At 52.0% G+C, this 22874-nt stretch overlaps 16 non-coding genes across 16 annotated transcripts; all 16 read right to left on the reverse strand.

The window, feature by feature from the left end:
* Window positions 1-692: 692 nt before the first annotated feature.
* LOC126273781 (5S ribosomal RNA) lies at window positions 693-811 on the reverse strand. The gene has a single exon (XR_007549621.1). It is a non-coding gene; the product is annotated as a 5S ribosomal RNA (ribosomal RNA).
* Window positions 812-2093: 1282 nt separating this feature from the next.
* Window positions 2094-2212, reverse strand: LOC126273782 (5S ribosomal RNA). Its single transcript, XR_007549622.1, has one exon. It is a non-coding gene; the product is annotated as a 5S ribosomal RNA (ribosomal RNA).
* A 1282-nt stretch (window positions 2213-3494) lies between these two features.
* On the reverse strand, window positions 3495-3613 carry LOC126273783 (5S ribosomal RNA). The gene has a single exon (XR_007549623.1). It is a non-coding gene; the product is annotated as a 5S ribosomal RNA (ribosomal RNA).
* A 1283-nt stretch (window positions 3614-4896) lies between these two features.
* Window positions 4897-5015, reverse strand: LOC126273786 (5S ribosomal RNA). Its single transcript, XR_007549625.1, has one exon. It is a non-coding gene; the product is annotated as a 5S ribosomal RNA (ribosomal RNA).
* Window positions 5016-6297: 1282 nt separating this feature from the next.
* Window positions 6298-6416, reverse strand: LOC126273787 (5S ribosomal RNA). Its single transcript, XR_007549626.1, has one exon. It is a non-coding gene; the product is annotated as a 5S ribosomal RNA (ribosomal RNA).
* A 1282-nt stretch (window positions 6417-7698) lies between these two features.
* Window positions 7699-7817, reverse strand: LOC126273788 (5S ribosomal RNA). Its single transcript, XR_007549627.1, has one exon. It is a non-coding gene; the product is annotated as a 5S ribosomal RNA (ribosomal RNA).
* A 1282-nt stretch (window positions 7818-9099) lies between these two features.
* Window positions 9100-9218, reverse strand: LOC126273789 (5S ribosomal RNA). Its single transcript, XR_007549628.1, has one exon. It is a non-coding gene; the product is annotated as a 5S ribosomal RNA (ribosomal RNA).
* Window positions 9219-10501: 1283 nt separating this feature from the next.
* LOC126273790 (5S ribosomal RNA) lies at window positions 10502-10620 on the reverse strand. Its single transcript, XR_007549629.1, has one exon. It is a non-coding gene; the product is annotated as a 5S ribosomal RNA (ribosomal RNA).
* Window positions 10621-11901: 1281 nt separating this feature from the next.
* On the reverse strand, window positions 11902-12020 carry LOC126273791 (5S ribosomal RNA). The gene has a single exon (XR_007549630.1). It is a non-coding gene; the product is annotated as a 5S ribosomal RNA (ribosomal RNA).
* A 1282-nt stretch (window positions 12021-13302) lies between these two features.
* LOC126273792 (5S ribosomal RNA) lies at window positions 13303-13421 on the reverse strand. The gene has a single exon (XR_007549631.1). It is a non-coding gene; the product is annotated as a 5S ribosomal RNA (ribosomal RNA).
* A 1282-nt stretch (window positions 13422-14703) lies between these two features.
* LOC126274135 (5S ribosomal RNA) lies at window positions 14704-14822 on the reverse strand. The gene has a single exon (XR_007549962.1). It is a non-coding gene; the product is annotated as a 5S ribosomal RNA (ribosomal RNA).
* Window positions 14823-16104: 1282 nt separating this feature from the next.
* LOC126273793 (5S ribosomal RNA) lies at window positions 16105-16223 on the reverse strand. The gene has a single exon (XR_007549632.1). It is a non-coding gene; the product is annotated as a 5S ribosomal RNA (ribosomal RNA).
* A 1282-nt stretch (window positions 16224-17505) lies between these two features.
* LOC126273794 (5S ribosomal RNA) lies at window positions 17506-17624 on the reverse strand. The gene has a single exon (XR_007549633.1). It is a non-coding gene; the product is annotated as a 5S ribosomal RNA (ribosomal RNA).
* Window positions 17625-18906: 1282 nt separating this feature from the next.
* On the reverse strand, window positions 18907-19025 carry LOC126274090 (5S ribosomal RNA). The gene has a single exon (XR_007549918.1). It is a non-coding gene; the product is annotated as a 5S ribosomal RNA (ribosomal RNA).
* Window positions 19026-20307: 1282 nt separating this feature from the next.
* Window positions 20308-20426, reverse strand: LOC126273795 (5S ribosomal RNA). Its single transcript, XR_007549634.1, has one exon. It is a non-coding gene; the product is annotated as a 5S ribosomal RNA (ribosomal RNA).
* Window positions 20427-21708: 1282 nt separating this feature from the next.
* Window positions 21709-21827, reverse strand: LOC126273797 (5S ribosomal RNA). The gene has a single exon (XR_007549636.1). It is a non-coding gene; the product is annotated as a 5S ribosomal RNA (ribosomal RNA).
* Window positions 21828-22874: the final 1047 nt, after the last annotated feature.

The following is a 22874-nucleotide window of genomic DNA, read 5'->3' on the forward strand; positions in this document are numbered from 1 at the left end:
ATGCACACTAGACACAGGCTGTTCGACAAAGCATCCATCTCTTGTAGCGACGAAAGGTAAATTTTTGTTTACAAATTTGCCGTTGTGCACTGCTACAAAACAATATGCCCTGACGTATTTCACAACATTTCTGTCACTTCATACTGTTTTGTTATTTCCAGAGACTCTTTGGAAGTCTTCCTTGGCGCACTCTTTTCAAACTGAGTTCCTTAATATCGTATCTTACGATAGTTTAAAATCAGTATGGAAGCATCTTTGTCACATGAGAAAGGTAGCATGAAAAAAGGGCTGGCAGGGGTAGCGACAAGAAAGCAAGAAATGAAGACAGCCATAGTTCCCAGGCGGTCGCCGGTCCAAATACTAACGTTGTTGCTTATCTTCGGTGGTCGGACGGGAACAGGTTTTTTTTTAATGTAGTTAGTTTTTGGAATTTAGCGCTCCTACTAAACAGTAGGCTCTGACGCATTTCAAGAGCACATCTGTCGATTCGCAGTGTTTCGTTATTTTCAACGAGTTCCTAGCACTCTTCCTCCGCGCACTCTTGTTCAAACTGAGTTCATTACTGTAATTTCGCATCTTACGTTTAATACAGTAGTTTAAAATGCTTGTGGAAGCATCTTTCTCGCACCTGAGCGTTTTTATGAAAAGAGGGCTGGCAGGTGTAGTGACGTAAAATTTAAAAAAAGAGAGGGAGCCAACAGCACCCGGGGTTCCCAGGCGGTCACCCATCCAAGTACTAACCGGGCCCGATGTTGCTTAACTTCGGTGATCGGACGAGAACCGGTGTATTCAACATGGTATGGCCGTTGGCGTCGTTATACTGTAGCCGCACGGCAGAAGAAGGCTTCGCCTCTCCTCCCAACACACGCAATCGCCGTTTTCGGTGGCGCATTTGACGCAAAGCACGTCCTTCCACCTCGAAGGCGACGCGCAGTGAGGCGCGCCGCCACGTGGGCCACACGCACAACACAGCTGCTCGTTGCACCGGCTGTCATTCGTTTGATTCGTGCGGCCTCCGACACTCGCGGGAGACGCACCTTATTATTGTTATCCGGCGCAGGGCTTGGGCGCGGCCGGCGGCGGGGGGACTGCGCGGGGTGTGGCAGTGTCCTGCTGGACCGAGGGAAGCGTTCTCACCTGCCTGACACGCGTCGCGCTTCCAGATATTTGCGTAATTCGCACGGTGCATTCTCGGCTGTCCCCTTCCGTCCCGACTTGTCCCGACTTTGCTCGACTGCCGCTCGCTGCCGCTCGGGTCGCGGTCCATATGACAGCACAAGCACGAGAAACATCTGCGAGATGGGCGCGGGCCGAACCGGCGTGTCCGAGGCGCCGTGTGCGGCCGTTCGGAGCTACCAGAGCAACTCTGTGCTGCGCCGTGCCGTGGAAAGGTGCGAAAACATGCACACTAGACACAGGCTGTTCGACAAAGCATCCATCTCTTGTAGCGACGAAAGGTAAATTTTTGTTTACAAATTTGCCGTTGTGCACTGCTACAAAACAATATGCCCTGACGTATTTCACAACATTTCTGTCACTTCATACTGTTTTGTTATTTCCAGAGACTCTTTGGAAGTCTTCCTTGGCGCACTCTTTTCAAACTGAGTTCCTTAATATCGTATCTTACGATAGTTTAAAATCAGTATGGAAGCATCTTTGTCACATGAGAAAGGTAGCATGAAAAAAGGGCTGGCAGGGGTAGCGACAAGAAAGCAAGAAATGAAGACAGCCATAGTTCCCAGGCGGTCGCCGGTCCAAATACTAACGTTGTTGCTTATCTTCGGTGGTCGGACGGGAACAGGTTTTTTTTTAATGTAGTTAGTTTTTGGAATTTAGCGCTCCTACTAAACAGTAGGCTCTGACGCATTTCAAGAGCACATCTGTCGATTCGCAGTGTTTCGTTATTTTCAACGAGTTCCTAGCACTCTTCCTCCGCGCACTCTTGTTCAAACTGAGTTCATTACTGTAATTTCGCATCTTACGTTTAATACAGTAGTTTAAAATGCTTGTGGAAGCATCTTTCTCGCACCTGAGCGTTTTTATGAAAAGAGGGCTGGCAGGTGTAGTGACGTAAAATTTAAAAAAAGAGAGGGAGCCAACAGCACCCGGGGTTCCCAGGCGGTCACCCATCCAAGTACTAACCGGGCCCGATGTTGCTTAACTTCGGTGATCGGACGAGAACCGGTGTATTCAACATGGTATGGCCGTTGGCGTCGTTATACTGTAGCCGCACGGCAGAAGAAGGCTTCGCCTCTCCTCCCAACACACGCAATCGCCGTTTTCGGTGGCGCATTTGACGCAAAGCACGTCCTTCCACCTCGAAGGCGACGCGCAGTGAGGCGCGCCGCCACGTGGGCCACACGCACAACACAGCTGCTCGTTGCACCGGCTGTCATTCGTTTGATTCGTGCGGCCTCCGACACTCGCGGGAGACGCACCTTATTATTGTTATCCGGCGCAGGGCTTGGGCGCGGCCGGCGGCGGGGGGACTGCGCGGGGTGTGGCAGTGTCCTGCTGGACCGAGGGAAGCGTTCTCACCTGCCTGACACGCGTCGCGCTTCCAGATATTTGCGTAATTCGCACGGTGCATTCTCGGCTGTCCCCTTCCGTCCCGACTTGTCCCGACTTTGCTCGACTGCCGCTCGCTGCCGCTCGGGTCGCGGTCCATATGACAGCACAAGCACGAGAAACATCTGCGAGATGGGCGCGGGCCGAACCGGCGTGTCCGAGGCGCCGTGTGCGGCCGTTCGGAGCTACCAGAGCAACTCTGTGCTGCGCCGTGCCGTGGAAAGGTGCGAAAACATGCACACTAGACACAGGCTGTTCGACAAAGCATCCATCTCTTGTAGCGACGAAAGGTAAATTTTTGTTTACAAATTTGCCGTTGTGCACTGCTACAAAACAATATGCCCTGACGTATTTCACAACATTTCTGTCACTTCATACTGTTTTGTTATTTCCAGAGACTCTTTGGAAGTCTTCCTTGGCGCACTCTTTTCAAACTGAGTTCCTTAATATCGTATCTTACGATAGTTTAAAATCAGTATGGAAGCATCTTTGTCACATGAGAAAGGTAGCATGAAAAAAGGGCTGGCAGGGGTAGCGACAAGAAAGCAAGAAATGAAGACAGCCATAGTTCCCAGGCGGTCGCCGGTCCAAATACTAACGTTGTTGCTTATCTTCGGTGGTCGGACGGGAACAGGTTTTTTTTTAATGTAGTTAGTTTTTGGAATTTAGCGCTCCTACTAAACAGTAGGCTCTGACGCATTTCAAGAGCACATCTGTCGATTCGCAGTGTTTCGTTATTTTCAACGAGTTCCTAGCACTCTTCCTCCGCGCACTCTTGTTCAAACTGAGTTCATTACTGTAATTTCGCATCTTACGTTTAATACAGTAGTTTAAAATGCTTGTGGAAGCATCTTTGTCGCACCTGAGCGTTTTTATGAAAAGAGGGCTGGCAGGTGTAGTGACGTAAAATTTAAAAAAAGAGAGGGAGCCAACAGCACCCGGGGTTCCCAGGCGGTCACCCATCCAAGTACTAACCGGGCCCGATGTTGCTTAACTTCGGTGATCGGACGAGAACCGGTGTATTCAACATGGTATGGCCGTTGGCGTCGTTATACTGTAGCCGCACGGCAGAAGAAGGCTTCGCCTCTCCTCCCAACACACGCAATCGCCGTTTTCGGTGGCGCATTTGACGCAAAGCACGTCCTTCCACCTCGAAGGCGACGCGCAGTGAGGCGCGCCGCCACGTGGGCCACACGCACAACACAGCTGCTCGTTGCACCGGCTGTCATTCGTTTGATTCGTGCGGCCTCCGACACTCGCGGGAGACGCACCTTATTATTGTTATCCGGCGCAGGGCTTGGGCGCGGCCGGCGGCGGGGGGACTGCGCGGGGTGTGGCAGTGTCCTGCTGGACCGAGGGAAGCGTTCTCACCTGCCTGACACGCGTCGCGCTTCCAGATATTTGCGTAATTCGCACGGTGCATTCTCGGCTGTCCCCTTCCGTCCCGACTTGTCCCGACTTTGCTCGACTGCCGCTCGCTGCCGCTCGGGTCGCGGTCCATATGACAGCACAAGCACGAGAAACATCTGCGAGATGGGCGCGGGCCGAACCGGCGTGTCCGAGGCGCCGTGTGCGGCCGTTCGGAGCTACCAGAGCAACTCTGTGCTGCGCCGTGCCGTGGAAAGGTGCGAAAACATGCACACTAGACACAGGCTGTTCGACAAAGCATCCATCTCTTGTAGCGACGAAAGGTAAATTTTTGTTTACAAATTTGCCGTTGTGAACTGCTACAAAACAATATGCCCTGACGTATTTCACAACATTTCTGTCACTTCATACTGTTTTGTTATTTCCAGAGACTCTTTGGAAGTCTTCCTTGGCGCACTCTTTTCAAACTGAGTTCCTTAATATCGTATCTTACGATAGTTTAAAATCAGTATGGAAGCATCTTTGTCACATGAGAAAGGTAGCATGAAAAAAGGGCTGGCAGGGGTAGCGACAAGAAAGCAAGAAATGAAGACAGCCATAGTTCCCAGGCGGTCGCCGGTCCAAATACTAACGTTGTTGCTTATCTTCGGTGGTCGGACGGGAACAGGTTTTTTTTTTAATGTAGTTAGTTTTTGGAATTTAGCGCTCCTACTAAACAGTAGGCTCTGACGCATTTCAAGAGCACATCTGTCGATTCGCAGTGTTTCGTTATTTTCAACGAGTTCCTAGCACTCTTCCTCCGCGCACTCTTGTTCAAACTGAGTTCATTACTGTAATTTCGCATCTTACGTTTAATACAGTAGTTTAAAATGCTTGTGGAAGCATCTTTGTCGCACCTGAGCGTTTTTATGAAAAGAGGGCTGGCAGGTGTAGTGACGTAAAATTTAAAAAAAGAGAGGGAGCCAACAGCACCCGGGGTTCCCAGGCGGTCACCCATCCAAGTACTAACCGGGCCCGATGTTGCTTAACTTCGGTGATCGGACGAGAACCGGTGTATTCAACATGGTATGGCCGTTGGCGTCGTTATACTGTAGCCGCACGGCAGAAGAAGGCTTCGCCTCTCCTCCCAACACACGCAATCGCCGTTTTCGGTGGCGCATTTGACGCAAAGCACGTCCTTCCACCTCGAAGGCGACGCGCAGTGAGGCGCGCCGCCACGTGGGCCACACGCACAACACAGCTGCTCGTTGCACCGGCTGTCATTCGTTTGATTCGTGCGGCCTCCGACACTCGCGGGAGACGCACCTTATTATTGTTATCCGGCGCAGGGCTTGGGCGCGGCCGGCGGCGGGGGGACTGCGCGGGGTGTGGCAGTGTCCTGCTGGACCGAGGGAAGCGTTCTCACCTGCCTGACACGCGTCGCGCTTCCAGATATTTGCGTAATTCGCACGGTGCATTCTCGGCTGTCCCCTTCCGTCCCGACTTGTCCCGACTTTGCTCGACTGCCGCTCGCTGCCGCTCGGGTCGCGGTCCATATGACAGCACAAGCACGAGAAACATCTGCGAGATGGGCGCGGGCCGAACCGGCGTGTCCGAGGCGCCGTGTGCGGCCGTTCGGAGCTACCAGAGCAACTCTGTGCTGCGCCGTGCCGTGGAAAGGTGCGAAAACATGCACACTAGACACAGGCTGTTCGACAAAGCATCCATCTCTTGTAGCGACGAAAGGTAAATTTTTGTTTACAAATTTGCCGTTGTGCACTGCTACAAAACAATATGCCCTGACGTATTTCACAACATTTCTGTCACTTCATACTGTTTTGTTATTTCCAGAGACTCTTTGGAAGTCTTCCTTGGCGCACTCTTTTCAAACTGAGTTCCTTAATATCGTATCTTACGATAGTTTAAAATCAGTATGGAAGCATCTTTGTCACATGAGAAAGGTAGCATGAAAAAAGGGCTGGCAGGGGTAGCGACAAGAAAGCAAGAAATGAAGACAGCCATAGTTCCCAGGCGGTCGCCGGTCCAAATACTAACGTTGTTGCTTATCTTCGGTGGTCGGACGGGAACAGGTTTTTTTTTAATGTAGTTAGTTTTTGGAATTTAGCGCTCCTACTAAACAGTAGGCTCTGACGCATTTCAAGAGCACATCTGTCGATTCGCAGTGTTTCGTTATTTTCAACGAGTTCCTAGCACTCTTCCTCCGCGCACTCTTGTTCAAACTGAGTTCATTACTGTAATTTCGCATCTTACGTTTAATACAGTAGTTTAAAATGCTTGTGGAAGCATCTTTGTCGCACCTGAGCGTTTTTATGAAAAGAGGGCTGGCAGGTGTAGTGACGTAAAATTTAAAAAAAGAGAGGGAGCCAACAGCACCCGGGGTTCCCAGGCGGTCACCCATCCAAGTACTAACCGGGCCCGATGTTGCTTAACTTCGGTGATCGGACGAGAACCGGTGTATTCAACATGGTATGGCCGTTGGCGTCGTTATACTGTAGCCGCACGGCAGAAGAAGGCTTCGCCTCTCCTCCCAACACACGCAATCGCCGTTTTCGGTGGCGCATTTGACGCAAAGCACGTCCTTCCACCTCGAAGGCGACGCGCAGTGAGGCGCGCCGCCACGAGGGCCACACGCACAACACAGCTGCTCGTTGCACCGGCTGTCATTCGTTTGATTCGTGCGGCCTCCGACACTCGCGGGAGACGCACCTTATTATTGTTATCCGGCGCAGGGCTTGGGCGCGGCCAGCGGCGGGGGGACTGCGCGGGGTGTGGCAGTGTCCTGCTGGACCGAGGGAAGCGTTCTCACCTGCCTGACACGCGTCGCGCTTCCAGATATTTGCGTAATTCGCACGGTGCATTCTCGGCTGTCCCCTTCCGTCCCGACTTGTCCCGACTTTGCTCGACTGCCGCTCGCTGCCGCTCGGGTCGCGGTCCATATGACAGCACAAGCACGAGAAACATCTGCGAGATGGGCGCGGGCCGAACCGGCGTGTCCGAGGCGCCGTGTGCGGCCGTTCGGAGCTACCAGAGCAACTCTGTGCTGCGCCGTGCCGTGGAAAGGTGCGAAAACATGCACACTAGACACAGGCTGTTCGACAAAGCATCCATCTCTTGTAGCGACGAAAGGTAAATTTTTGTTTACAAATTTGCCGTTGTGCACTGCTACAAAACAATATGCCCTGACGTATTTCACAACATTTCTGTCACTTCATACTGTTTTGTTATTTCCAGAGACTCTTTGGAAGTCTTCCTTGGCGCACTCTTTTCAAACTGAGTTCCTTAATATCGTATCTTACGATAGTTTAAAATCAGTATGGAAGCATCTTTGTCACATGAGAAAGGTAGCATGAAAAAAGGGCTGGCAGGGGTAGCGACAAGAAAGCAAGAAATGAAGACAGCCATAGTTCCCAGGCGGTCGCCGGTCCAAATACTAACGTTGTTGCTTATCTTCGGTGGTCGGACGGGAACAGGTTTTTTTTTAATGTAGTTAGTTTTTGGAATTTAGCGCTCCTACTAAACAGTAGGCTCTGACGCATTTCAAGAGCACATCTGTCGATTCGCAGTGTTTCGTTATTTTCAACGAGTTCCTAGCACTCTTCCTCCGCGCACTCTTGTTCAAACTGAGTTCATTACTGTAATTTCGCATCTTACGTTTAATACAGTAGTTTAAAATGCTTGTGGAAGCATCTTTGTCGCACCTGAGCGTTTTTATGAAAAGAGGGCTGGCAGGTGTAGTGACGTAAAATTTAAAAAAAGAGAGGGAGCCAACAGCACCCGGGGTTCCCAGGCGGTCACCCATCCAAGTACTAACCGGGCCCGATGTTGCTTAACTTCGGTGATCGGACGAGAACCGGTGTATTCAACATGGTATGGCCGTTGGCGTCGTTATACTGTAGCCGCACGGCAGAAGAAGGCTTCGCCTCTCCTCCCAACACACGCAATCGCCGTTTTCGGTGGCGCATTTGACGCAAAGCACGTCCTTCCACCTCGAAGGCGACGCGCAGTGAGGCGCGCCGCCACGTGGGCCACACGCACAACACAGCTGCTCGTTGCACCGGCTGTCATTCGTTTGATTCGTGCGGCCTCCGACACTCGCGGGAGACGCACCTTATTATTGTTATCCGGCGCAGGGCTTGGGCGCGGCCGGCGGCGGGGGGACTGCGCGGGGTGTGGCAGTGTCCTGCTGGACCGAGGGAAGCGTTCTCACCTGCCTGACACGCGTCGCGCTTCCAGATATTTGCGTAATTCGCACGGTGCATTCTCGGCTGTCCCCTTCCGTCCCGACTTGTCCCGACTTTGCTCGACTGCCGCTCGCTGCCGCTCGGGTCGCGGTCCATATGACAGCACAAGCACGAGAAACATCTGCGAGATGGGCGCGGGCCGAACCGGCGTGTCCGAGGCGCCGTGTGCGGCCGTTCGGAGCTACCAGAGCAACTCTGTGCTGCGCCGTGCCGTGGAAAGGTGCGAAAACATGCACACTAGACACAGGCTGTTCGACAAAGCATCCATCTCTTGTAGCGACGAAAGGTAAATTTTTGTTTACAAATTTGCCGTTGTGAACTGCTACAAAACAATATGCCCTGACGTATTTCACAACATTTCTGTCACTTCATACTGTTTTGTTATTTCCAGAGACTCTTTGGAAGTCTTCCTTGGCGCACTCTTTTCAAACTGAGTTCCTTAATATCGTATCTTACGATAGTTTAAAATCAGTATGGAAGCATCTTTGTCACATGAGAAAGGTAGCATGAAAAAAGGGCTGGCAGGGGTAGCGACAAGAAAGTAAGAAATGAAGACAGCCATAGTTCCCAGGCGGTCGCCGGTCCAAATACTAACGTTGTTGCTTATCTTCGGTGGTCGGACGGGAACAGGTTTTTTTTTAATGTAGTTAGTTTTTGGAATTTAGCGCTCCTACTAAACAGTAGGCTCTGACGCATTTCAAGAGCACATCTGTCGATTCGCAGTGTTTCGTTATTTTCAACGAGTTCCTAGCACTCTTCCTCCGCGCACTCTTGTTCAAACTGAGTTCATTACTGTAATTTCGCATCTTACGTTTAATACAGTAGTTTAAAATGCTTGTGGAAGCATCTTTGTCGCACCTGAGCGTTTTTATGAAAAGAGGGCTGGCAGGTGTAGTGACGTAAAATTTAAAAAAAGAGAGGGAGCCAACAGCACCCGGGGTTCCCAGGCGGTCACCCATCCAAGTACTAACCGGGCCCGATGTTGCTTAACTTCGGTGATCGGACGAGAACCGGTGTATTCAACATGGTATGGCCGTTGGCGTCGTTATACTGTAGCCGCACGGCAGAAGAAGGCTTCGCCTCTCCTCCCAACACACGCAATCGCCGTTTTCGGTGGCGCATTTGACGCAAAGCACGTCCTTCCACCTCGAAGGCGACGCGCAGTGAGGCGCGCCGCCACGTGGGCCACACGCACAACACAGCTGCTCGTTGCACCGGCTGTCATTCGTTTGATTCGTGCGGCCTCCGACACTCGCGGGAGACGCACCTTATTATTGTTATCCGGCGCAGGGCTTGGGCGCGGCCGGCGGCGGGGGGACTGCGCGGGGTGTGGCAGTGTCCTGCTGGACCGAGGGAAGCGTTCTCACCTGCCTGACACGCGTCGCGCTTCCAGATATTTGCGTAATTCGCACGGTGCATTCTCGGCTGTCCCCTTCCGTCCCGACTTGTCCCGACTTTGCTCGACTGCCGCTCGCTGCCGCTCGGGTCGCGGTCCATATGACAGCACAAGCACGAGAAACATCTGCGAGATGGGCGCGGGCCGAACCGGCGTGTCCGAGGCGCCGTGTGCGGCCGTTCGGAGCTACCAGAGCAACTCTGTGCTGCGCCGTGCCGTGGAAAGGTGCGAAAACATGCACACTAGACACAGGCTGTTCGACAAAGCATCCATCTCTTGTAGCGACGAAAGGTAAATTTTTGTTTACAAATTTGCCGTTGTGAACTGCTACAAAACAATATGCCCTGACGTATTTCACAACATTTCTGTCACTTCATACTGTTTTGTTATTTCCAGAGACTCTTTGGAAGTCTTCCTTGGCGCACTCTTTTCAAACTGAGTTCCTTAATATCGTATCTTACGATAGTTTAAAATCAGTATGGAAGCATCTTTGTCACATGAGAAAGGTAGCATGAAAAAAGGGCTGGCAGGGGTAGCGACAAGAAAGCAAGAAATGAAGACAGCCATAGTTCCCAGGCGGTCGCCGGTCCAAATACTAACGTTGTTGCTTATCTTCGGTGGTCGGACGGGAACAGGTTTTTTTTTTAATGTAGTTAGTTTTTGGAATTTAGCGCTCCTACTAAACAGTAGGCTCTGACGCATTTCAAGAGCACATCTGTCGATTCGCAGTGTTTCGTTATTTTCAACGAGTTCCTAGCACTCTTCCTCCGCGCACTCTTGTTCAAACTGAGTTCATTACTGTAATTTCGCATCTTACGTTTAATACAGTAGTTTAAAATGCTTGTGGAAGCATCTTTGTCGCACCTGAGCGTTTTTATGAAAAGAGGGCTGGCAGGTGTAGTGACGTAAAATTTAAAAAAAGAGAGGGAGCCAACAGCACCCGGGGTTCCCAGGCGGTCACCCATCCAAGTACTAACCGGGCCCGATGTTGCTTAACTTCGGTGATCGGACGAGAACCGGTGTATTCAACATGGTATGGCCGTTGGCGTCGTTATACTGTAGCCGCACGGCAGAAGAAGGCTTCGCCTCTCCTCCCAACACACGCAATCGCCGTTTTCGGTGGCGCATTTGACGCAAAGCACGTCCTTCCACCTCGAAGGCGACGCGCAGTGAGGCGCGCCGCCACGTGGGCCACACGCACAACACAGCTGCTCGTTGCACCGGCTGTCATTCGTTTGATTCGTGCGGCCTCCGACACTCGCGGGAGACGCACCTTATTATTGTTATCCGGCGCAGGGCTTGGGCGCGGCCGGCGGCGGGGGGACTGTGGGGGTGTGGCAGTGTCCTGCTGGACCGAGGGAAGCGTTCTCACCTGCCTGACACGCGTCGCGCTTCCAGATATTTGCGTAATTCGCACGGTGCATTCTCGGCTGTCCCCTTCCGTCCCGACTTGTCCCGACTTTGCTCGACTGCCGCTCGCTGCCGCTCGGGTCGCGGTCCATATGACAGCACAAGCACGAGAAACATCTGCGAGATGGGCGCGGGCCGAACCGGCGTGTCCGAGGCGCCGTGTGCGGCCGTTCGGAGCTACCAGAGCAACTCTGTGCTGCGCCGTGCCGTGGAAAGGTGCGAAAACATGCACACTAGACACAGGCTGTTCGACAAAGCATCCATCTCTTGTAGCGACGAAAGGTAAATTTTTGTTTACAAATTTGCCGTTGTGCACTGCTACAAAACAATATGCCCTGACGTATTTCACAACATTTCTGTCACTTCATACTGTTTTGTTATTTCCAGAGACTCTTTGGAAGTCTTCCTTGGCGCACTCTTTTCAAACTGAGTTCCTTAATATCGTATCTTACGATAGTTTAAAATCAGTATGGAAGCATCTTTGTCACATGAGAAAGGTAGCATGAAAAAAGGGCTGGCAGGGGTAGCGACAAGAAAGCAAGAAATGAAGACAGCCATAGTTCCCAGGCGGTCGCCGGTCCAAATACTAACGTTGTTGCTTATCTTCGGTGGTCGGACGGGAACAGGTTTTTTTTTAATGTAGTTAGTTTTTGGAATTTAGCGCTCCTACTAAACAGTAGGCTCTGACGCATTTCAAGAGCACATCTGTCGATTCGCAGTGTTTCGTTATTTTCAACGAGTTCCTAGCACTCTTCCTCCGCGCACTCTTGTTCAAACTGAGTTCATTACTGTAATTTCGCATCTTACGTTTAATACAGTAGTTTAAAATGCTTGTGGAAGCATCTTTGTCGCACCTGAGCGTTTTTATGAAAAGAGGGCTGGCAGGTGTAGTGACGTAAAATTTAAAAAAAGAGAGGGAGCCAACAGCACCCGGGGTTCCCAGGCGGTCACCCATCCAAGTACTAACCGGGCCCGATGTTGCTTAACTTCGGTGATCGGACGAGAACCGGTGTATTCAACATGGTATGGCCGTTGGCGTCGTTATACTGTAGCCGCACGGCAGAAGAAGGCTTCGCCTCTCCTCCCAACACACGCAATCGCCGTTTTCGGTGGCGCATTTGACGCAAAGCACGTCCTTCCACCTCGAAGGCGACGCGCAGTGAGGCGCGCCGCCACGTGGGCCACACGCACAACACAGCTGCTCGTTGCACCGGCTGTCATTCGTTTGATTCGTGCGGCCTCCGACACTCGCGGGAGACGCACCTTATTATTGTTATCCGGCGCAGGGCTTGGGCGCGGCCGGCGGCGGGGGGACTGCGCGGGGTGTGGCAGTGTCCTGCTGGACCGAGGGAAGCGTTCTCACCTGCCTGACACGCGTCGCGCTTCCAGATATTTGCGTAATTCGCACGGTGCATTCTCGGCTGTCCCCTTCCGTCCCGACTTGTCCCGACTTTGCTCGACTGCCGCTCGCTGCCGCTCGGGTCGCGGTCCATATGACAGCACAAGCACGAGAAACATCTGCGAGATGGGCGCGGGCCGAACCGGCGTGTCCGAGGCGCCGTGTGCGGCCGTTCGGAGCTACCAGAGCAACTCTGTGCTGCGCCGTGCCGTGGAAAGGTGCGAAAACATGCACACTAGACACAGGCTGTTCGACAAAGCATCCATCTCTTGTAGCGACGAAAGGTAAATTTTTGTTTACAAATTTGCCGTTGTGCACTGCTACAAAACAATATGCCCTGACGTATTTCACAACATTTCTGTCACTTCATACTGTTTTGTTATTTCCAGAGACTCTTTGGAAGTCTTCCTTGGCGCACTCTTTTCAAACTGAGTTCCTTAATATCGTATCTTACGATAGTTTAAAATCAGTATGGAAGCATCTTTGTCACATGAGAAAGGTAGCATGAAAAAAGGGCTGGCAGGGGTAGCGACAAGAAAGCAAGAAATGAAGACAGCCATAGTTCCCAGGCGGTCGCCGGTCCAAATACTAACGTTGTTGCTTATCTTCGGTGGTCGGACGGGAACAGGTTTTTTTTTAATGTAGTTAGTTTTTGGAATTTAGCGCTCCTACTAAACAGTAGGCTCTGACGCATTTCAAGAGCACATCTGTCGATTCGCAGTGTTTCGTTATTTTCAACGAGTTCCTAGCACTCTTCCTCCGCGCACTCTTGTTCAAACTGAGTTCATTACTGTAATTTCGCATCTTACGTTTAATACAGTAGTTTAAAATGCTTGTGGAAGCATCTTTGTCGCACCTGAGCGTTTTTATGAAAAGAGGGCTGGCAGGTGTAGTGACGTAAAATTTAAAAAAAGAGAGGGAGCCAACAGCACCCGGGGTTCCCAGGCGGTCACCCATCCAAGTACTAACCGGGCCCGATGTTGCTTAACTTCGGTGATCGGACGAGAACCGGTGTATTCAACATGGTATGGCCGTTGGCGTCGTTATACTGTAGCCGCACGGCAGAAGAAGGCTTCGCCTCTCCTCCCAACACACGCAATCGCCGTTTTCGGTGGCGCATTTGACGCAAAGCACGTCCTTCCACCTCGAAGGCGACGCGCAGTGAGGCGCGCCGCCACGTGGGCCACACGCACAACACAGCTGCTCGTTGCACCGGCTGTCATTCGTTTGATTCGTGCGGCCTCCGACACTCGCGGGAGACGCACCTTATTATTGTTATCCGGCGCAGGGCTTGGGCGCGGCCGGCGGCGGGGGGACTGCGCGGGGTGTGGCAGTGTCCTGCTGGACCGAGGGAAGCGTTCTCACCTGCCTGACACGCGTCGCGCTTCCAGATATTTGCGTAATTCGCACGGTGCATTCTCGGCTGTCCCCTTCCGTCCCGACTTGTCCCGACTTTGCTCGACTGCCGCTCGCTGCCGCTCGGGTCGCGGTCCATATGACAGCACAAGCACGAGAAACATCTGCGAGATGGGCGCGGGCCGAACCGGCGTGTCCGAGGCGCCGTGTGCGGCCGTTCGGAGCTACCAGAGCAACTCTGTGCTGCGCCGTGCCGTGGAAAGGTGCGAAAACATGCACACTAGACACAGGCTGTTCGACAAAGCATCCATCTCTTGTAGCGACGAAAGGTAAATTTTTGTTTACAAATTTGCCGTTGTGAACTGCTACAAAACAATATGCCCTGACGTATTTCACAACATTTCTGTCACTTCATACTGTTTTGTTATTTCCAGAGACTCTTTGGAAGTCTTCCTTGGCGCACTCTTTTCAAACTGAGTTCCTTAATATCGTATCTTACGATAGTTTAAAATCAGTATGGAAGCATCTTTGTCACATGAGAAAGGTAGCATGAAAAAAGGGCTGGCAGGGGTAGCGACAAGAAAGTAAGAAATGAAGACAGCCATAGTTCCCAGGCGGTCGCCGGTCCAAATACTAACGTTGTTGCTTATCTTCGGTGGTCGGACGGGAACAGGTTTTTTTTTAATGTAGTTAGTTTTTGGAATTTAGCGCTCCTACTAAACAGTAGGCTCTGACGCATTTCAAGAGCACATCTGTCGATTCGCAGTGTTTCGTTATTTTCAACGAGTTCCTAGCACTCTTCCTCCGCGCACTCTTGTTCAAACTGAGTTCATTACTGTAATTTCGCATCTTACGTTTAATACAGTAGTTTAAAATGCTTGTGGAAGCATCTTTGTCGCACCTGAGCGTTTTTATGAAAAGAGGGCTGGCAGGTGTAGTGACGTAAAATTTAAAAAAAGAGAGGGAGCCAACAGCACCCGGGGTTCCCAGGCGGTCACCCATCCAAGTACTAACCGGGCCTGATGTTGCTTAACTTCGGTGATCGGACGAGAACCGGTGTATTCAACATGGTATGGCCGTTGGCGTCGTTATACTGTAGCCGCACGGCAGAAGAAGGCTTCGCCTCTCCTCCCAACACACGCAATCGCCGTTTTCGGTGGCGCATTTGACGCAAAGCACGTCCTTCCACCTCGAAGGCGACGCGCAGTGAGGCGCGCCGCCACGTGGGCCACACGCACAACACAGCTGCTCGTTGCACCGGCTGTCATTCGTTTGATTCGTGCGGCCTCCGACACTCGCGGGAGACGCACCTTATTATTGTTATCCGGCGCAGGGCTTGGGCGCGGCCGGCGGCGGGGGGACTGCGCGGGGTGTGGCAGTGTCCTGCTGGACCGAGGGAAGCGTTCTCACCTGCCTGACACGCGTCGCGCTTCCAGATATTTGCGTAATTCGCACGGTGCATTCTCGGCTGTCCCCTTCCGTCCCGACTTGTCCCGACTTTGCTCGACTGCCGCTCGCTGCCGCTCGGGTCGCGGTCCATATGACAGCACAAGCACGAGAAACATCTGCGAGATGGGCGCGGGCCGAACCGGCGTGTCCGAGGCGCCGTGTGCGGCCGTTCGGAGCTACCAGAGCAACTCTGTGCTGCGCCGTGCCGTGGAAAGGTGCGAAAACATGCACACTAGACACAGGCTGTTCGACAAAGCATCCATCTCTTGTAGCGACGAAAGGTAAATTTTTGTTTACAAATTTGCCGTTGTGCACTGCTACAAAACAATATGCCCTGACGTATTTCACAACATTTCTGTCACTTCATACTGTTTTGTTATTTCCAGAGACTCTTTGGAAGTCTTCCTTGGCGCACTCTTTTCAAACTGAGTTCCTTAATATCGTATCTTACGATAGTTTAAAATCAGTATGGAAGCATCTTTGTCACATGAGAAAGGTAGCATGAAAAAAGGGCTGGCAGGGGTAGCGACAAGAAAGCAAGAAATGAAGACAGCCATAGTTCCCAGGCGGTCGCCGGTCCAAATACTAACGTTGTTGCTTATCTTCGGTGGTCGGACGGGAACAGGTTTTTTTTTAATGTAGTTAGTTTTTGGAATTTAGCGCTCCTACTAAACAGTAGGCTCTGACGCATTTCAAGAGCACATCTGTCGATTCGCAGTGTTTCGTTATTTTCAACGAGTTCCTAGCACTCTTCCTCCGCGCACTCTTGTTCAAACTGAGTTCATTACTGTAATTTCGCATCTTACGTTTAATACAGTAGTTTAAAATGCTTGTGGAAGCATCTTTGTCGCACCTGAGCGTTTTTATGAAAAGAGGGCTGGCAGGTGTAGTGACGTAAAATTTAAAAAAAGAGAGGGAGCCAACAGCACCCGGGGTTCCCAGGCGGTCACCCATCCAAGTACTAACCGGGCCCGATGTTGCTTAACTTCGGTGATCGGACGAGAACCGGTGTATTCAACATGGTATGGCCGTTGGCGTCGTTATACTGTAGCCGCACGGCAGAAGAAGGCTTCGCCTCTCCTCCCAACACACGCAATCGCCGTTTTCGGTGGCGCATTTGACGCAAAGCACGTCCTTCCACCTCGAAGGCGACGCGCAGTGAGGCGCGCCGCCACGTGGGCCACACGCACAACACAGCTGCTCGTTGCACCGGCTGTCATTCGTTTGATTCGTGCGGCCTCCGACACTCGCGGGAGACGCACCTTATTATTGTTATCCGGCGCAGGGCTTGGGCGCGGCCGGCGGCGGGGGGACTGCGCGGGGTGTGGCAGTGTCCTGCTGGACCGAGGGAAGCGTTCTCACCTGCCTGACACGCGTCGCGCTTCCAGATATTTGCGTAATTCGCACGGTGCATTCTCGGCTGTCCCCTTCCGTCCCGACTTGTCCCGACTTTGCTCGACTGCCGCTCGCTGCCGCTCGGGTCGCGGTCCATATGACAGCACAAGCACGAGAAACATCTGCGAGATGGGCGCGGGCCGAACCGGCGTGTCCGAGGCGCCGTGTGCGGCCGTTCGGAGCTACCAGAGCAACTCTGTGCTGCGCCGTGCCGTGGAAAGGTGCGAAAACATGCACACTAGACACAGGCTGTTCGACAAAGCATCCATCTCTTGTAGCGACGAAAGGTAAATTTTTGTTTACAAATTTGCCGTTGTGCACTGCTACAAAACAATATGCCCTGACGTATTTCACAACATTTCTGTCACTTCATACTGTTTTGTTATTTCCAGAGACTCTTTGGAAGTCTTCCTTGGCGCACTCTTTTCAAACTGAGTTCCTTAATATCGTATCTTACGATAGTTTAAAATCAGTATGGAAGCATCTTTGTCACATGAGAAAGGTAGCATGAAAAAAGGGCTGGCAGGGGTAGCGACAAGAAAGCAAGAAATGAAGACAGCCATAGTTCCCAGGCGGTCGCCGGTCCAAATACTAACGTTGTTGCTTATCTTCGGTGGTCGGACGGGAACAGGTTTTTTTTTAATGTAGTTAGTTTTTGGAATTTAGCGCTCCTACTAAACAGTAGGCTCTGACGCATTTCAAGAGCACATCTGTCGATTCGCAGTGTTTCGTTATTTTCAACGAGTTCCTAGCACTCTTCCTCCGCGCACTCTTGTTCAAACTGAGTTCATTACTGTAATTTCGCATCTTACGTTTAATACAGTAGTTTAAAATGCTTGTGGAAGCATCTTTGTCGCACCTGAGCGTTTTTATGAAAAGAGGGCTGGCAGGTGTAGTGACGTAAAATTTAAAAAAAGAGAGGGAGCCAACAGCACCCGGGGTTCCCAGGCGGTCACCCATCCAAGTACTAACCGGGCCCGATGTTGCTTAACTTCGGTGATCGGACGAGAACCGGTGTATTCAACATGGTATGGCCGTTGGCGTCGTTATACTGTAGCCGCACGGCAGAAGAAGGCTTCGCCTCTCCTCCCAACACACGCAATCGCCGTTTTCGGTGGCGCATTTGACGCAAAGCACGTCCTTCCACCTCGAAGGCGACGCGCAGTGAGGCGCGCCGCCACGTGGGCCACACGCACAACACAGCTGCTCGTTGCACCGGCTGTCATTCGTTTGATTCGTGCGGCCTCCGACACTCGCGGGAGACGCACCTTATTATTGTTATCCGGCGCAGGGCTTGGGCGCGGCCGGCGGCGGGGGGACTGCGCGGGGTGTGGCAGTGTCCTGCTGGACCGAGGGAAGCGTTCTCACCTGCCTGACACGCGTCGCGCTTCCAGATATTTGCGTAATTCGCACGGTGCATTCTCGGCTGTCCCCTTCCGTCCCGACTTGTCCCGACTTTGCTCGACTGCCGCTCGCTGCCGCTCGGGTCGCGGTCCATATGACAGCACAAGCACGAGAAACATCTGCGAGATGGGCGCGGGCCGAACCGGCGTGTCCGAGGCGCCGTGTGCGGCCGTTCGGAGCTACCAGAGCAACTCTGTGCTGCGCCGTGCCGTGGAAAGGTGCGAAAACATGCACACTAGACACAGGCTGTTCGACAAAGCATCCATCTCTTGTAGCGACGAAAGGTAAATTTTTGTTTACAAATTTGCCGTTGTGCACTGCTACAAAACAATATGCCCTGACGTATTTCACAACATTTCTGTCACTTCATACTGTTTTGTTATTTCCAGAGACTCTTTGGAAGTCTTCCTTGGCGCACTCTTTTCAAACTGAGTTCCTTAATATCGTATCTTACGATAGTTTAAAATCAGTATGGAAGCATCTTTGTCACATGAGAAAGGTAGCATGAAAAAAGGGCTGGCAGGGGTAGCGACAAGAAAGCAAGAAATGAAGACAGCCATAGTTCCCAGGCGGTCGCCGGTCCAAATACTAACGTTGTTGCTTATCTTCGGTGGTCGGACGGGAACAGGTTTTTTTTTAATGTAGTTAGTTTTTGGAATTTAGCGCTCCTACTAAACAGTAGGCTCTGACGCATTTCAAGAGCACATCTGTCGATTCGCAGTGTTTCGTTATTTTCAACGAGTTCCTAGCACTCTTCCTCCGCGCACTCTTGTTCAAACTGAGTTCATTACTGTAATTTCGCATCTTACGTTTAATACAGTAGTTTAAAATGCTTGTGGAAGCATCTTTGTCGCACCTGAGCGTTTTTATGAAAAGAGGGCTGGCAGGTGTAGTGACGTAAAATTAAAAAAAAGAGAGGGATCCAACAGCACCCGGGGTTCCCAGGCGGTCACCCATCCAAGTACTAACCGGGCCCGATGTTGCTTAACTTCGGTGATCGGACGAGAACCGGTGTATTCAACATGGTATGGCCGTTGGCGTCGTTATACTGTAGCCGCACGGCAGAAGAAGGCTTCGCCTCTCCTCCCAACACACGCAATCGCCGTTTTCGGTGGCGCATTTGACGCAAAGCACGTCCTTCCACCTCGAAGGCGACGCGCAGTGAGGCGCGCCGCCACGTGGGCCACACGCACAACACAGCTGCTCGTTGCACCGGCTGTCATTCGTTTGATTCGTGCGGCCTCCGACACTCGCGGGAGACGCACCTTATTATTGTTATCCGGCGCAGGGCTTGGGCGCGGCCGGCGGCGGGGGGACTGCGCGGGGTGTGGCAGTGTCCTGCTGGACCGAGGGAAGCGTTCTCACCTGCCTGACACGCGTCGCGCTTCCAGATATTTGCGTAATTCGCACGGTGCATTCTCGGCTGTCCCCTTCCGTCCCGACTTGTCCCGACTTTGCTCGACTGCCGCTCGCTGCCGCTCGGGTCGCGGTCCATATGACAGCACAAGCACGAGAAACATCTGCGAGATGGGCGCGGGCCGAACCGGCGTGTCCGAGGCGCCGTGTGCGGCCGTTCGGAGCTACCAGAGCAACTCTGTGCTGCGCCGTGCCGTGGAAAGGTGCGAAAACATGCACACTAGACACAGGCTGTTCGACAAAGCATCCATCTCTTGTAGCGACGAAAGGTAAATTTTTGTTTACAAATTTGCCGTTGTGCACTGCTACAAAACAATATGCCCTGACGTATTTCACAACATTTCTGTCACTTCATACTGTTTTGTTATTTCCAGAGACTCTTTGGAAGTCTTCCTTGGCGCACTCTTTTCAAACTGAGTTCCTTAATATCGTATCTTACGATAGTTTAAAATCAGTATGGAAGCATCTTTGTCACATGAGAAAGGTAGCATGAAAAAAGGGCTGGCAGGGGTAGCGACAAGAAAGCAAGAAATGAAGACAGCCATAGTTCCCAGGCGGTCGCCGGTCCAAATACTAACGTTGTTGCTTATCTTCGGTGGTCGGACGGGAACAGGTTTTTTTTTAATGTAGTTAGTTTTTGGAATTTAGCGCTCCTACTAAACAGTAGGCTCTGACGCATTTCAAGAGCACATCTGTCGATTCGCAGTGTTTCGTTATTTTCAACGAGTTCCTAGCACTCTTCCTCCGCGCACTCTTGTTCAAACTGAGTTCATTACTGTAATTTCGCATCTTACGTTTAATACAGTAGTTTAAAATGCTTGTGGAAGCATCTTTGTCGCACCTGAGCGTTTTTATGAAAAGAGGGCTGGCAGGTGTAGTGACGTAAAATTTAAAAAAAGAGAGGGAGCCAACAGCACCCGGGGTTCCCAGGCGGTCACCCATCCAAGTACTAACCGGGCCCGATGTTGCTTAACTTCGGTGATCGGACGAGAACCGGTGTATTCAACATGGTATGGCCGTTGGCGTCGTTATACTGTAGCCGCACGGCAGAAGAAGGCTTCGCCTCTCCTCCCAACACACGCAATCGCCGTTTTCGGTGGCGCATTTGACGCAAAGCACGTCCTTCCACCTCGAAGGCGACGCGCAGTGAGGCGCGCCGCCACGTGGGCCACACGCACAACACAGCTGCTCGTTGCACCGGCTGTCATTCGTTTGATTCGTGCGGCCTCCGACACTCGCGGGAGACGCACCTTATTATTGTTATCCGGCGCAGGGCTTGGGCGCGGCCGGCGGCGGGGGGACTGCGCGGGGTGTGGCAGTGTCCTGCTGGACCGAGGGAAGCGTTCTCACCTGCCTGACACGCGTCGCGCTTCCAGATATTTGCGTAATTCGCACGGTGCATTCTCGGCTGTCCCCTTCCGTCCCGACTTGTCCCGACTTTGCTCGACTGCCGCTCGCTGCCGCTCGGGTCGCGGTCCATATGACAGCACAAGCACGAGAAACATCTGCGAGATGGGCGCGGGCCGAACCGGCGTGTCCGAGGCGCCGTGTGCGGCCGTTCGGAGCTACCAGAGCAACTCTGTGCTGCGCCGTGCCGTGGAAAGGTGCGAAAACATGCACACTAGACACAGGCTGTTCGACAAAGCATCCATCTCTTGTAGCGACGAAAGGTAAATTTTTGTTTACAAATTTGCCGTTGTGAACTGCTACAAAACAATATGCCCTGACGTATTTCACAACATTTCTGTCACTTCATACTGTTTTGTTATTTCCAGAGACTCTTTGGAAGTCTTCCTTGGCGCACTCTTTTCAAACTGAGTTCCTTAATATCGTATCTTACGATAGTTTAAAATCAGTATGGAAGCATCTTTGTCACATGAGAAAGGTAGCATGAAAAAAGGGCTGGCAGGGGTAGCGACAAGAAAGTAAGAAATGAAGACAGCCATAGTTCCCAGGCGGTCGCCGGTCCAAATACTAACGTTGTTGCTTATCTTCGGTGGTCGGACGGGAACAGGTTTTTTTTTAATGTAGTTAGTTTTTGGAATTTAGCGCTCCTACTAAACAGTAGGCTCTGACGCATTTCAAGAGCACATCTGTCGATTCGCAGTGTTTCGTTATTTTCAACGAGTTCCTAGCACTCTTCCTCCGCGCACTCTTGTTCAAACTGAGTTCATTACTGTAATTTCGCATCTTACGTTTAATACAGTAGTTTAAAATGCTTGTGGAAGCATCTTTGTCGCACCTGAGCGTTTTTATGAAAAGAGGGCTGGCAGGTGTAGTGACGTAAAATTTAAAAAAAGAGAGGGAGCCAACAGCACCCGGGGTTCCCAGGCGGTCACCCATCCAAGTACTAACCGGGCCCGATGTTGCTTAACTTCGGTGATCGGACGAGAACCGGTGTATTCAACATGGTATGGCCGTTGGCGTCGTTATACTGTAGCCGCACGGCAGAAGAAGGCTTCGCCTCTCCTCCCAACACACGCAATCGCCGTTTTCGGTGGCGCATTTGACGCAAAGCACGTCCTTCCACCTCGAAGGCGACGCGCAGTGAGGCGCGCCGCCACGTGGGCCACACGCACAACACAGCTGCTCGTTGCACCGGCTGTCATTCGTTTGATTCGTGCGGCCTCCGACACTCGCGGGAGACGCACCTTATTATTGTTATCCGGCGCAGGGCTTGGGCGCGGCCGGCGGCGGGGGGACTGCGCGGGGTGTGGCAGTGTCCTGCTGGACCGAGGGAAGCGTTCTCACCTGCCTGACACGCGTCGCGCTTCCAGATATTTGCGTAATTCGCACGGTGCATTCTCGGCTGTCCCCTTCCGTCCCGACTTGTCCCGACTTTGCTCGACTGCCGCTCGCTGCCGCTCGGGTCGCGGTCCATATGACAGCACAAGCACGAGAAACATCTGCGAGATGGGCGCGGGCCGAACCGGCGTGTCCGAGGCGCCGTGTGCGGCCGTTCGGAGCTACCAGAGCAACTCTGTGCTGCGCCGTGCCGTGGAAAGGTGCGAAAACATGCACACTAGACACAGGCTGTTCGACAAAGCATCCATCTCTTGTAGCGACGAAAGGTAAATTTTTGTTTACAAATTTGCCGTTGTGCACTGCTACAAAACAATATGCCCTGACGTATTTCACAACATTTCTGTCACTTCATACTGTTTTGTTATTTCCAGAGACTCTTTGGAAGTCTTCCTTGGCGCACTCTTTTCAAACTGAGTTCCTTAATATCGTATCTTACGATAGTTTAAAATCAGTATGGAAGCATCTTTGTCACATGAGAAAGGTAGCATGAAAAAAGGGCTGGCAGGGGTAGCGACAAGAAAGCAAGAAATGAAGACAGCCATAGTTCCCAGGCGGTCGCCGGTCCAAATACTAACGTTGTTGCTTATCTTCGGTGGTCGGACGGGAACAGGTTTTTTTTTAATGTAGTTAGTTTTTGGAATTTAGCGCTCCTACTAAACAGTAGGCT

The sequence above is a fragment of the Schistocerca gregaria genome, chromosome 5 (assembly GCF_023897955.1).
Source record: "Schistocerca gregaria isolate iqSchGreg1 chromosome 5, iqSchGreg1.2, whole genome shotgun sequence".
In the NCBI taxonomy this organism is placed as follows: domain Eukaryota; kingdom Metazoa; phylum Arthropoda; class Insecta; order Orthoptera; family Acrididae; genus Schistocerca; species Schistocerca gregaria.